This window comes from Sphaeramia orbicularis, chromosome 24, assembly GCF_902148855.1.
Source record: "Sphaeramia orbicularis chromosome 24, fSphaOr1.1, whole genome shotgun sequence".
NCBI classification, from domain to species: domain Eukaryota; kingdom Metazoa; phylum Chordata; class Actinopteri; order Kurtiformes; family Apogonidae; genus Sphaeramia; species Sphaeramia orbicularis.
Genome location: NC_043979.1, coordinates 4314203 through 4326923, shown reverse-complemented (window position 1 = coordinate 4326923; position 12721 = coordinate 4314203). Strand labels below are relative to the sequence as shown.

Sequence of the window (12721 nt, the reverse complement as noted above, 5' to 3'; positions counted from 1 at the left end):
TAATATAAAAGAACATGAGTTTAATTTCACTCTAGACACGTGCAATCACCAATAAGTTCTGTCAAAGGCAGATTGATGACTTTAGGTATATTTAAGAGCCTCTGCTTTTCACTTTTCCACAGTAAAGAAGTTAAATCAGGTGTTGTTGTACTTTCACCACAGTTTTTACACTAGCACAAAAGTATCAGTACCTCTTCTGTCATGCAGAATGTATGTCTGGACTTCTACCAAGTCTGTATATTTTGTGGACTACCTCGGTGGTAACGTTTCCTTCTGTGCAGTTTGCATAGACGTGTAATTCTGCGGGTAGACGGAAGATGGCGCCCCGATGTCAAATAACACAGGAGGATGCTGAGGTTTCTGTGGCTCATACAGATGTGGAGGCTACTTTACTATGAAGTCAACTCAAAAGAAGAGGAGACATCTAGCACTTTAACAAATATATAAAACAAAAAGTAGTTCTCAAACTGAAAAGCAGCGCAGTCTCTTAAACCCTAAAAAAAAAATAAAAAACTGAAGCCCCCAAAAATTCTACTTTTCTGACTCTCCTAATGTAAATTAAATTTACTGCAAATATACTTCACATCTGAGTCACGCGACAACTGTATTTGTCCACTAATATACACAAATATACACACTATACACAAATGTACACAAACATATTCAACGCCTCCATCGCTGTCTAAACGGCATCCTTTGCTGAAGTCTGATTGGACGTCTGACCTGTCAGTTAGCAGACTGGGCCCAGTAGGTGGCCTTCACGGCTTCTTCACAACCTCTGAATTCCAAGAATCCAACAAAGAAACCGTATAAACTAAGTTCAGAAAAATACTTTTTAAAAAATGTATGCACATTTTTAAAGGTTTTTGTTTATTATGGTCATTAACAGGGGATATTGGCGCGGTATCGATACTGGATTCTTCCGCTACATTTAAAACTACACAAACAAAAGCGTACAACAAATAAATCCACTTTTGTGGCTTTTGCGATCTTTTTCTTTAAATAACACTGTAAAACTCGTTGCATGAACTATAGAAACCCTGACCAGTGTTCACGGCTCTACTTAACTCCTCTGTGTCGCCTACTTCTCGCTTGTTTTGACGTTTCTCGCACTGCCTGTCATATGTCCGACATTTCCGCGGGCCCTTGAACTCATCAGTAGTTTCATTGTGGCCCTGCAGACCCAACGCCATCACACGCAGCGGCTCCGCGAGCACCAACATCAGGGCAGGCACCGGGAAACGCAGTCTGTGTTATTGTCAAATACACTCATTTTAACACCAATGGAGTATTTTGCAGCGGATTATTAGACTCTTTTAAAAAGGTAAGACAAGCTGTTTTACACTGTATTCACCGTTCTGTGCTCTCTTTTCTTGAAAGCCGAATGAATTACTCTGATTTCCCCCCCAGGTATTATTATTGTTATTGACGTTTGTTGTACGTGAACGTGCTTAGCCTGTTAGCTAGCTGCACCTCTGCCAGCCTCCTGTGTGTGAAACGGCTGTCTGAGTGAGGCGGCGGCTGTTTTTACGTCTAATATAACACAGTGTGTACAGTGGGATACACACACAGTGACGTGGAGCCCGTGAAACTGGAATTAACAAACAGCAGCTAATTAGACAAGTAGGTTATCCACGGTTAGCGGTTAGACGCGGGGAGTGCGCTGTGTTTCGGAGCATTTTCAGTCTGGAAGGCGTCTCGACGCATCGGTTTTTGGTCCTCTGCTCAGTTGTTTACCATGCCCCAACCCTCCCTCTGTCTCTCTCCCTCTCTCTTCCTCTTCTCTCTCCCATCATCATCACCATCCTCTATTGATGCTTAGTGGAGTCAGATGAAGGACACAACCCCTCATGCTTTGTCCACTGTGCCTTTCTCCTTATCTGGGTGGCTTCTGAGCTCCTGAACGCACCACGGCATCCTCTGTTTAACTTTGAGGAAGAGCAGCCTGCATTCCTCCACAGAAACACTGAGCATCACTGCCATGTTAACAGCCCACAGCTTCTCCTTGTCGGGATCATGTTCCTGCTGATGTTTGGTTTGGAGTGGTGTTGTAATTGGTCCACCTTCAGGACGCACATCCCTCTTCACCCTCCTTCCTGTCCTTTCCTGCTCTAATTGGGGTTAATTGGTCATGGCACCTTTATGGCCCTTAAAAACAATGACAGACATCTTCCAGCTCATAAAACTGGTCCTGCTCTGAACTACACCCGTTTCATGAATGCGTTTTCATGTAAATGAATAGAGTTTCATTTCATTTAAACATGCAGCAGCTACACTCACCACTTAGTTTGAGTGGCACTCAAGAAGAAGTAACAGAAAGTGGAATTTATGGCATGTGGTGCGGACTTCTGCTGTTATTTTTTGCTCTATTGTTTTGCACTATTAGGACTAATAAGAGTTAGATTTTATACACATTAGGCCTTTGACAGCATTAAATAGTCTGCAGTTGAAAGACCCATAACTATATTTCACAACAACCAAATGATTTTTTTTTTCTTTCCCAAGGGATTTGTTACCATTTATTCTAATGTTAACTGCATTTTGCATTATTCAGTGAAAATCATGTATTTATCCTATATTTAATTTACTGATCATGAAAATTCAGAGTAATTTCAAAGGTAGAGGTAAAGGTATTAAATCAGATTAGAAAAAATGAGGGAAAATAAACTTTTTCAAAAAAATGTATCATTAACTGAACATGAAAATATGTGTCGCATTAACTGTCATTGATCCAACTCCGTGGGTTTTACTGGTGAATCAACGTTGTAGAAGATGACGTTGTTTCCACATTAACTAAGGAGCCTCTGAACGTCCAAGTGGGTCATATCTGATGACAAACTGCATTTTCCACCAATTATTTACATGTATTAATAGGATTAGTGGAACAACAGGTATTAAACAGCTTACGTCAGTAGATGGTTTTGGTTGGTAGTGGATGTTTGGGGTCTTTATGGATTAATTTATTCATGTTTTAATTTCTCTTCATAAACTTGTGTCATGCCTACATTTCTCACATGCCTTTTGGCAAAATGTAGCGCAACCAAACTCACTCTCATAATCATTATTCCTATATAATTCCTGCAGCTGCCAGTTTGGTAGAAAATATTAAGTATTGAAAAGGTCTAAAAACTTTCACTACCTGGTCCCTGTTGACATCCTGGAGTAGAGTTAGGCAAGATCACAATCTCAGCGATCGCTGTTTGTCACCTCTGTCTCATCTGTTTCTCAGATGGTATCATTCAATATCTGACAGTCCAATAAGTGTCCAAAATGTCTCACTAGTTAGCAGTAGTTTAAATGGCCTGAAAACCTGTGGAATTACAGTACTGCACAGAGAGTTTTGCACTGTGGGTGATTCCCAGACTGTCATGTTTATTTAACGCTACAGGCGCTGAAACAAGGTTAAAAAAAAACTTCAGAATTTTCAAATGCTAACCTTGCTTGTACAGCTCTCTCTTCTTGTTCCAAATCAATTGAAAAATAAATACAGATGAAAGAACCTGACACTGTTTCATAGTGTTTGGAGAAGTGAAGACACAGAGAACACACAGAGTATAGCGGTAAATCTGAGCAGCGATTGATAACTACAGCTGCGGCATATTGAGTTATGTAGTTAAATCTCCACCTGTGCTTAGCCAATGTCTGCAAAAACAGACTCTACAGGGGCGGGTGGTGGTCTCATGGGCTGTCAGACCACTTGAATTACAATATGTTGAAAGTTAATTTTGGTATTTTTCATCCATTGAGGCACAGTAGCTTTAAGTGTTTGTAAAGTGATACTTAGTGGTCCTCTAGTGTTGGTTTTTAGTCTATTTGAACCTGAAGGTTTTGTGTAACATGTTGTATGGCTGCTGAAGTAATAATGACTGAGGACACGGTGATTCAGATCTCTGATGATGTTTGATTTGAACAAAATATTGAACATCATGATGGATTATTAAACTTTGGATAAATTAGACCTCTGCAGCTTATGCAAGTAATGGAAAACACTGTATCTGTCACATGTGAAGTGGTGTTTACTCTGTCAATAAAACAATAAAATATTGAACCAATACTGTCAAAAACTGACTAAAAAATGATGTGTTTCTGAGCAAACTGAAACAACAAAAAGCCAAAACACATAGGCCAAAGCCTCCATGAAAAAATAGAGCAAGAGGTAGAGGAAAACATGCTGTAGTTTGGATGTAAGTCACCAACATTTTATAAGAAGTGAAAATAATGTGATTTCAGATCGTGGATTGTGATTTTACTCCATAAAATCATAACATGACTTTTTTTTTTTTTTATCCAGATGGACTAGCTGTATCCCTGAGATGTCTTTTTTTTTTTTTTTTTTTCCCCCTAGGAACATTACATTTACTCTATCAAGGTGACTGATATTTGGAACTGAAATAATGAAAAACATGTTTAAATTTGGTGATTATTAAAGTGCATATGTAGTTTCCAGCAACATCATCTCTGCTTATGTTTATGTAAACAAAGGATGAAATGAGGAAATAATTAAGCAAAGCATTTATTATGCGATGAGAAGGAATATATTTAATGTAAATAAGTAGCTTTTACTGAATAATGTTTGGATTTTGTAAATAAATTCTCAGTAAACTGTACTGACAGTATTTATGTGAACACAGAAGTTAAACACAAATGAAAAAGAACATGAATTTGACAGAAACAGGCTTGAAACAAAGCTCTGAAGATGCTAAAAACAAGATGACCTCTGTAATAGTGACAGGAAACTGCTGCAAAGTAGATGTAGCTGAAACCATGATGTAACTAACAAAACTTAAATTTGTGCTGAAATTTGGGTTTCTTCATAATCCCAGTTCAGCAGCTCCATATGGTGGATGGTGGGGCAGAAAAAAAAGAGCCACAGAAGCACATTTTTCAATTAATTTATCGTATAAAAAAAACAATAGTGATAATAGGGAAAATGCTGATAATCTTGATAGCCCTAATCACTGCTTGTAGACGGTGTCTGTCATCTGATGGTTTTTGGTGCCGACGGCTCACCAACATGTCTACTGGACTGAGAGTGGCATGCTTGTTTTACAGACATGCGATATCGTGGCATGCCGCGTTCAAGTGCTGCTGCCCAGGATTCAGGTTGAGTACAGTATAGTGGATGGATGTCTCCCCGGGGTGCAGGGATAATCTACTGTTCAGAGGCAGTAGTCTTGGAAACAGAGCACAGGCGCAGGTGTGCCTTCAGAAATGTAGTTTTTTCTGCAGTGTAGACGCTAACAGGAAGAGCACAAAGTCTGAGGTCTTTTAAGGATCTCTGTTATTTTACATGTGGAAGCTTTAAACCATCGTCAGTCGATATGGGTGCTGAATGTGCCGTGTTTGCACTCGGCCTCTGTTCCATCGACGTCCCCGGCTGACTCGTGGCTTTCTGCAGAAAACAACTGCCCCTGTCAGGATGAGTTATGAGTTAAGTGCTGCTCTCTTTTTTTTTTTTTTATTTTCAGCACTACACAATAGGAAAAGGCATGCGCCAGTATTACCGATGAAGCTCCTGTGCATTTGGGCCCAGTTAGATAGGCAGCTTTAAACAGCTTTTCAGCCTTTGGCATTTTGGTGAAGCGCTGCAGAGGGAAGGTAATCACAGCTCAGGCCGTCAGTGGATGACAGACAGACACCTGATCAGGCAGGTTATCGCTGAGGCTGGGGAGCGAAGGCAGGATGTTTAATGCAGAGGAGGAAGTGTAAGCACGCCATGTGTGCTAATAGTCGCTTTAATAAACAGTCCCAGTACATTTGGCCGACTTGAGTCTGAAATCTGATTGGTGGTTTTCTGAACTCTTGGTCTCTACAACTACAATATTTGCCATACTAGAATTATGCAACATGTAAACTGAAATGATTAAAAAGTAGCTCAGAACGAGGCCTGCAACAACTAGTCCACTAGTTGACAAATAGTCAAAAGTAAAATTAGTTGAAGGCTAATTTATTTGTTGACAGGTCGTTGGTGACTTCATGCACTTTTGTTCAAGGAAAAATATTTATTTTATTGCTACTCTTGAGCAGAGGTTGTGCTAGACATTTTTATTATCTGTCATTTTGACGGACAGAGCCGTAAAAATTCCATCATAACATATTATTATCTGTCATTTAAATGTATTTATTTATTTATTTTTAATGATAATGAGATGTATTTCATAGTATTTAATGTTCAAAAACATCTCAATGATGCAGCAACTGTAGCTGCTGATAAACCAATATGATATCACGACTCGCATAATTATATAGAGGGTCTGCATGTGACGTCACCGCTAGCGGAAGTCACCGCAGTTATGCCCACGGAGTGGCAGAAAGAGGGAGATGAGTTGCGGCTTTGGCTTGAACGCTGCGAAAACTTTAGAACAATCTAAAAAATGGGGCAGAGCTGTTGTGCCAGTGATCGCACAAATAGGTTTAAAAAGCACTTGGAGCTATCGTTTTAGCGGTGACCTAAAGCCAAAGACAGAAGAAGCAGATGGATCGCTGCAATTCGTAGAAATAACTGGAATCCAGGCAACAAAACCTGGATTCGTGTCAGGTAACGTTAATTTATGCTGTATTCTTGTGTAAAATCATACCTTAAATTACATATCATTTTGGCTAACATTACTTCTTAGTAAAGCTCTTAATGTTAGCATCTGTCATTTAGTTCTATATTTCATAACTGAAACATTTTTGTCTTCAATTGTGTGATTATGAACCTTGTGCTTTACATAATTTGTGAACTAGCTTAAACTGAGGCTAACCTAGTTTTCCAAATAAGGGGCTACTCTAGCACAAAGCTGTTGTAGCTGTGTTGTATCAAGTATTTGATGTTAACTCTACTTAAATATCAAAAGTACAAGTAGATCATCCACTCACTTGGGTCAGTACTAAGGGTTAAACTCCAGTAAATCAGTAGTGAACTGTTAGCACTACTGCTGGGCCTTTACCTCGGCAATCACCGCCAAGAAAATACGTCTTCACTGACATAAAACCTCAAAAACAATAGTATGTTGAATTAAAGCACTCACCAGCTGTAATCCTCTAATTAACGATGATGAGGATGTCAACAACTCTTTGGCTTTTGGATGCTTTCAGCCTTTGCATTGTGGATTTTCCCAGCGTTGAAATTGGGTACATACAAATGTCAGGATACGTGATTTCCGGCCACATATCAATGTTCGTAGACCACTTGTTGTTTGGTAGTTGTATGGATCCATGTTGAGTCCAGTTTTCTTTAATTTCGTGTTATATTCCAAATTTTCCCGGTCTCGCTGTAGTTACTGCTATGCGCCGCCATGTTGAGCTGGTTTGTTTTTGCCACTCAGTCTGATTTAGAGGGGCGTGGCCCAGGGGGGAAGTGACGAATGTGCATTCCCTCTATATGCCACTATTAATTGGTGTGTTATCTGTAGACATTCTAAGCTCTCCTTGTGTATGTAAATGTTCACACAGTGTCAAATCTCATGCACTGAGGGTTAGGGTTGGGGTTATGTGAACCAGAGATCTGGGCACAAATTGACATGCCATCAAATAACACATGAAAGGTAGAAAATACGTACATATAGCACACCAAATGCCATAAGAACTGGTGTATTCCTTGCTTGTCTGTCATCCTTCACCGCATCAATCCCTCTTTTTTTCACCATGTTTATCAATGCCATCACATTTACTTGGCTTTTTTAAAATAACTAAGGAGACTCGGCTGTTTTCACATTTTGCGCTAGCCAAGTACCATCTAATTTTGGCTAAAGTCAGCGAAACAACGATATAAGACTTGACACAGACTGATAAATATGCACACTGACACCAACTGGACAGGGGGTCTACTACAGGTGAACTAACAGTGAGTCATTTGACTGAAGTACTGCTGTTGTATTCACCGTAGTTGTGAACAGTAGTGCTGTTGGTTCTATACAGGTAGGATGCTGTTATGGAATGTCTGATGCCTTGTTAAGAGAGAGACAGACCAGCGATCCTGCAGCAGGTTCTGTTCAGTGTTGTGTGAAAACTTTCTTTGGTAGATTACCCTCAGTATTTTAATCTGTCAAAATGACGAACGGCCTTTAGAATTTTCCGTCATTTAAAAAAAAAAAAAACGTCAATGACGGAATATTTTCGGTTAACACCACCTCTGCTCTTGAGTAGGGATGTAATGATATGAAAATTTCATATCACGGTTATTGTGACCAAAATTATCACGGTTATCATTATTATTGCAATATTATTGGAATTGTGCTCAAAATGTTCAAAAAGTACTTATACACACACACACTGAAATAATTTAACCAAGTTGTATTTTGAAAAATAAATTAATTAATTAAATTAAATGATGGCCACAATCTACTTTCTGTTGGCAGAAACATTAAAATATTAACATGTAAACAATCAAATATACAAATGTGCATAAAAGATGGCACCTTATGGCCACTGTTTGACCATTTTACATATGAAGTTTGAGTTGTTTGTTTCTTTTTCATATATAGATAGCGCCTGGAGTGCTGCTGCTTCTACAGGAAATGAGCAGTACCATTAGTTTTCAAAGTGCGGTAATCAAACATGGTTATCACAATAATTAGAATTTAATCAGTAATACTAACCGTCCGGAATTTTACCACGGTTTATCGTTATACCGGTAATCGTTACATCCCTACTCTTGAGTATTTAGTTGTTTATGTAACAAAGTTTGTCATACACTGTAATTGTTACGCACAAAATTAACTTTTCTTTAAGGGAAAAGTATTTCATTGCTGCTGAAATATTTGTTGAATATTGAATAGAATATTTGTTTAACAAATGTTTTTATGCATATGCAAATGTTGCTGTTAAATGAAACAAAATGTATTTCATTGCTGCAATAAATACAAACCATTGTTTTTTGTTTTGTTTGTTTTTCTGCAGTATGACGTGACTATTCGACTATTGAAATAGTCATTAGTTGTGACCTTACTAGAATTATGCAACAGTAAAACCCATCTCTGAACCCGGGGCCCCTCACATAGGAAGTCCAACTGTCATGAAATCCTGCAGGTCTCACACCAGTGCCTGTGTCTTGTTTGACACTGAGCTTTATGGTGTTGAGTTCACTTTAATTAGCACACACCAGTTGACAAACAGTAAGGCTGACACTGTTGGAGCCCCTGGAGCGTGGAGGCAGTTGCCCCATTTGCCCTGTGGGTAAATCCAGCCTGTCTTACAGTCGACCGTGGCCAGTTTTCCACCACAGTTCATCTGAGTTGATTTTAGCCTCAGTCCTACATTACACAAGCTTTTCTGAGATTCCTTCTACTCCCTCATTTAATAATGTTCATCCTGTTGACATTGTGTCACACGTTTACCACAGGTTTGGTCTGTCTTTATTCTCATGAACAGGGATTTGTACAGCCACTTTCATTAGTGAATGAAATCACATATATGATGATTTTGTGTGATTAAAAAAAAAATCCATCATTTCATATTATCCTCATGTTTATTTTGTTGGGTCAAAAATCACTTTGCTGTATTTTTGTCATTCAGGCTATGCTTCGTGTTCTTCTCATTTGATACTTGACAGTTATGATTCCATAAATTGATTAGTCAGAAAAATGGCATTTCAGCATAATTTGCATTATTGACAATTTTGCTTTTTTAGGCAGGTTAAATTTTTTTTTAAAAAAATTGTAGGTATTCACTGATGGAAAAATTCATGGCTGATGCCAATATTTAAAATTACCTTTTTGCTGATACAGATGTAACTTTGAACAGAATGTAAACCTAGCTCTAAAAATATGGCCCAGCATCAGAAGCCTCAGCCATGCTGCTCTGAGTTTTCCTGTGTTACACTTACACAGCTTGCACATGCCTCAATACTAACGTGCTCAAGACCCAACAAATCGACTGCTGAATTTGTTGCCAACCCTTTTAAGAATCGATTTGGATGGATTTAATCGATTCGTAGTTGCAGCACTATTGCATAGTGGCTGCACTGTGCACTGAATGGCACTTAAGATGAGAGTCATTCACTTACAGAAATGCAAAGTAGACAAACAACCTCTGGAGTTTTTCCCCGTTAATCTAGAGTGGTAGTGGACTGAGCTGACACAGTGTGATCAAAGTGTAAAAATGTCTGATACTAAAGGACATTAAAGGTAACGTGGTATTTATAGTATGTATGTTATCATTCTCTGGACATGAAAGAACCCCATACCAGGATATACGACAGCCCTAGTAACATACATTCAACATTTTTCTTTCTTTTTTCTTCGTAGTGGGCATCCTGTTTAGTGCCGTTGTAAGAGCTGTGTTCTTGCCTTCCTGTGTGCAGTTTGTCCCAGTGCCTGTGTGGGTTTCCTCCCACGTCTCGCTGCCACAGTACAAAGACATGCTGTTAGGCTGATGAAGCACTCGAAATCGTTCGTAGGTGTGACTGTGAGCTGGAGTGTTTGTCTGTACGTGTGCAGGATTTCCCTCTGAACTTGGTTGTACCTGTGGTAGAGGGTTTGGGGGGGTCGGGGTGCAGCGCTGTTTCTTCAACCACAGTAACATGGCTCATTATTCTGGAGCATTGAACATGAAAACAGCTGCACATGATGCGTGTCTGTCATGACTGGCTTTGCTCTCAGACAGAAGCCACAGTTCTCGGCCAATTAACCAGGTTATGAATTAAAGATCCGTAGACCGCGGTGCTCCTTTGAGCTAACCCAAGCGTCTGCTCTTGTAGCGCTCACCTTGAGATACCTGCACTAGTCTGACAGATGAGCCCTGACTCAGACTCCCCATCTGTTACTGTCCACAGGGCAGGCCTTCACACTAGGGATGCACCGAGAGAGGCAGGTCGTGGTACGTACGGAGACCCCTCCCCCCAGTCTTACAATTTATTCATTCACTTTAAAATTATTCTCTCTAATGCTTGGGTGGTAGATATGTAGGAGGGTGGCCCACCTAGTTTCTGTGTAGGAACAACTGTGTGTGTTGGCTCTGTGATGGTCTGGGTCCTGTTCACAGTGCCGAACCCAATATGCTGGGCCAGACTCCAGAATCTTAATGGATGGATAAATGTTGTGTTTGTTGTAGGGATGTAACGATTACCGATATAACGATAAGCCGCAGTAAAATTGCAGACCGTTAGTATTACCGTTTAAATTCTAATTATCATGATAACCATGTTTGATTACCGCACCTTCCCGGAGAAAACGCCTATGTAAAGATCTGCTTTTATGTCAAATATTTGAGTATCGTTTTAATTTATTACAATTTTAATTTTCTATACCTAATATTTGGAACCAATATTCACTTTGAAAGTCTTTGAAAAGGTTCGTTAAGCATCTGTGTGTTATTTATACAATAAAGTATATAGATTTTTCAAATCGGATTTTATATTTTTTTTTGTGTTTTTTTGTCCTTTTATGTTTTTATAGTAGGTTAAAGTGAAAAAGTAATTGACAGATGATATAAATGAAGTTGTACTGGAAAAAAGATATTAAACATTTGTTTATATAGCATATAAAGGCAAAATCAAAAGGACTGAAAAATGGACAAAATAAACTCAGACCACTAAGGGTTAATATTTGAATGTTTCTGCCAACAGAAAGTACATTGTGCCAATTATTTTATTTGTTGTTGTTTTTTTTTTTTAAATACAACTTGGTTACATTATTTCAGTGTGTGTATCAGTACTTTTTGAACATTTTGAGCACAATTTCAACAATACCGTGATAATAATGATAACCGTGATCATTTTGGTCACAATAACCATGATATGAAATTTTCGTATCGTTACATCCCTAGTTTGTTGTTATCCTGCCACATTTTGAACGTTAATGCCAGTAAGGAAACTATAGCATTGGATTCAAATGAAGTGTTTTTCAGCCTTGGTCGAGGTATTGCTTTTACTCGGCTTTGTCTTGACCCACTTTAGACCACATGTTGACTCACCTTGGACAGCAGTGGGCTTTGGAGTCTGTGCTGTTATTGTAACCCTCATTCATCCTTTTCTGCAGCTTTTGTTTCATGCTGCTGTACTCTACGCTGGGACGGTGCACTGTGTCCCTGTACTGTGATTCTTTTGGTCCCCAGCTACAGTGGGTAATGCAGGTGTGAAGTGTGCTCACAATGCTTCGCTCATTTCTGAAGACACTGTGGTCTCTGTGGTCTCTGTGGTCTATGTGGTCCACTGTGGGCCATGGGGCTGGAGCCATGGTGAGCAGCTGATACCTGTGTTGAGCTGACAGTAGCATCAGCAAAAACCTAATCCTCCAACAATTTGAAACTTTATGTAACCTCCAATCTGGGTTACTGAAGAATTCCACAGCTGCCCCACTGGAAACACACATTCAGGCTTTTTTGTACTTGGAGAAATAGTGATCTTGAACTTTTTCAGCATTTTCAGTTAATGACCGTTCATATTAGGGATGCAAATTATCGATTAATCATTAGTTGGTTGACCTTATCGATCGATTAACGGTTAATTGATAAGCGACAGTTTTCATGAGAACCTGAATTTCTCTTTCGATAGGGTCTATAACGGTGGCTCTCAAATGGGGGTACACGTACCCCTGGGGGTACGTGAGATTTTAAAATATATTTAGAAAGTAGCATCCATGCAAAAATCCTTTAAAAATAATTATTAAATTAATTGAATATTTCAGGAAAATATATGTTAATAAAATGAACTTTATATTCAGTATACTTTTCAATTTCATCATCCTAAAAACCCAGACTCTCCCCCATACCAGAATGGTTTGACCCAACCTGTCATATG

The 12721-nt window shown here is 39.1% G+C and overlaps 1 protein-coding gene across 3 annotated transcripts in view; it reads left to right on the top strand.

The window, feature by feature from the left end:
* Positions 1–1181: 1181 nt before the first annotated feature.
* The window catches only part of fynb (FYN proto-oncogene, Src family tyrosine kinase b), a 145768-nt gene continuing 134228 nt past the window's right edge, over positions 1182–12721 (top strand). For all 3 annotated transcript variants that reach the window (XM_030127958.1, XM_030127955.1, XM_030127956.1), the window contains exon 1: positions 1182–1324. The gene's annotated coding sequence lies outside the window, so the exon portion shown is untranslated. The remainder of the gene's footprint in view (positions 1325–12721) is intronic.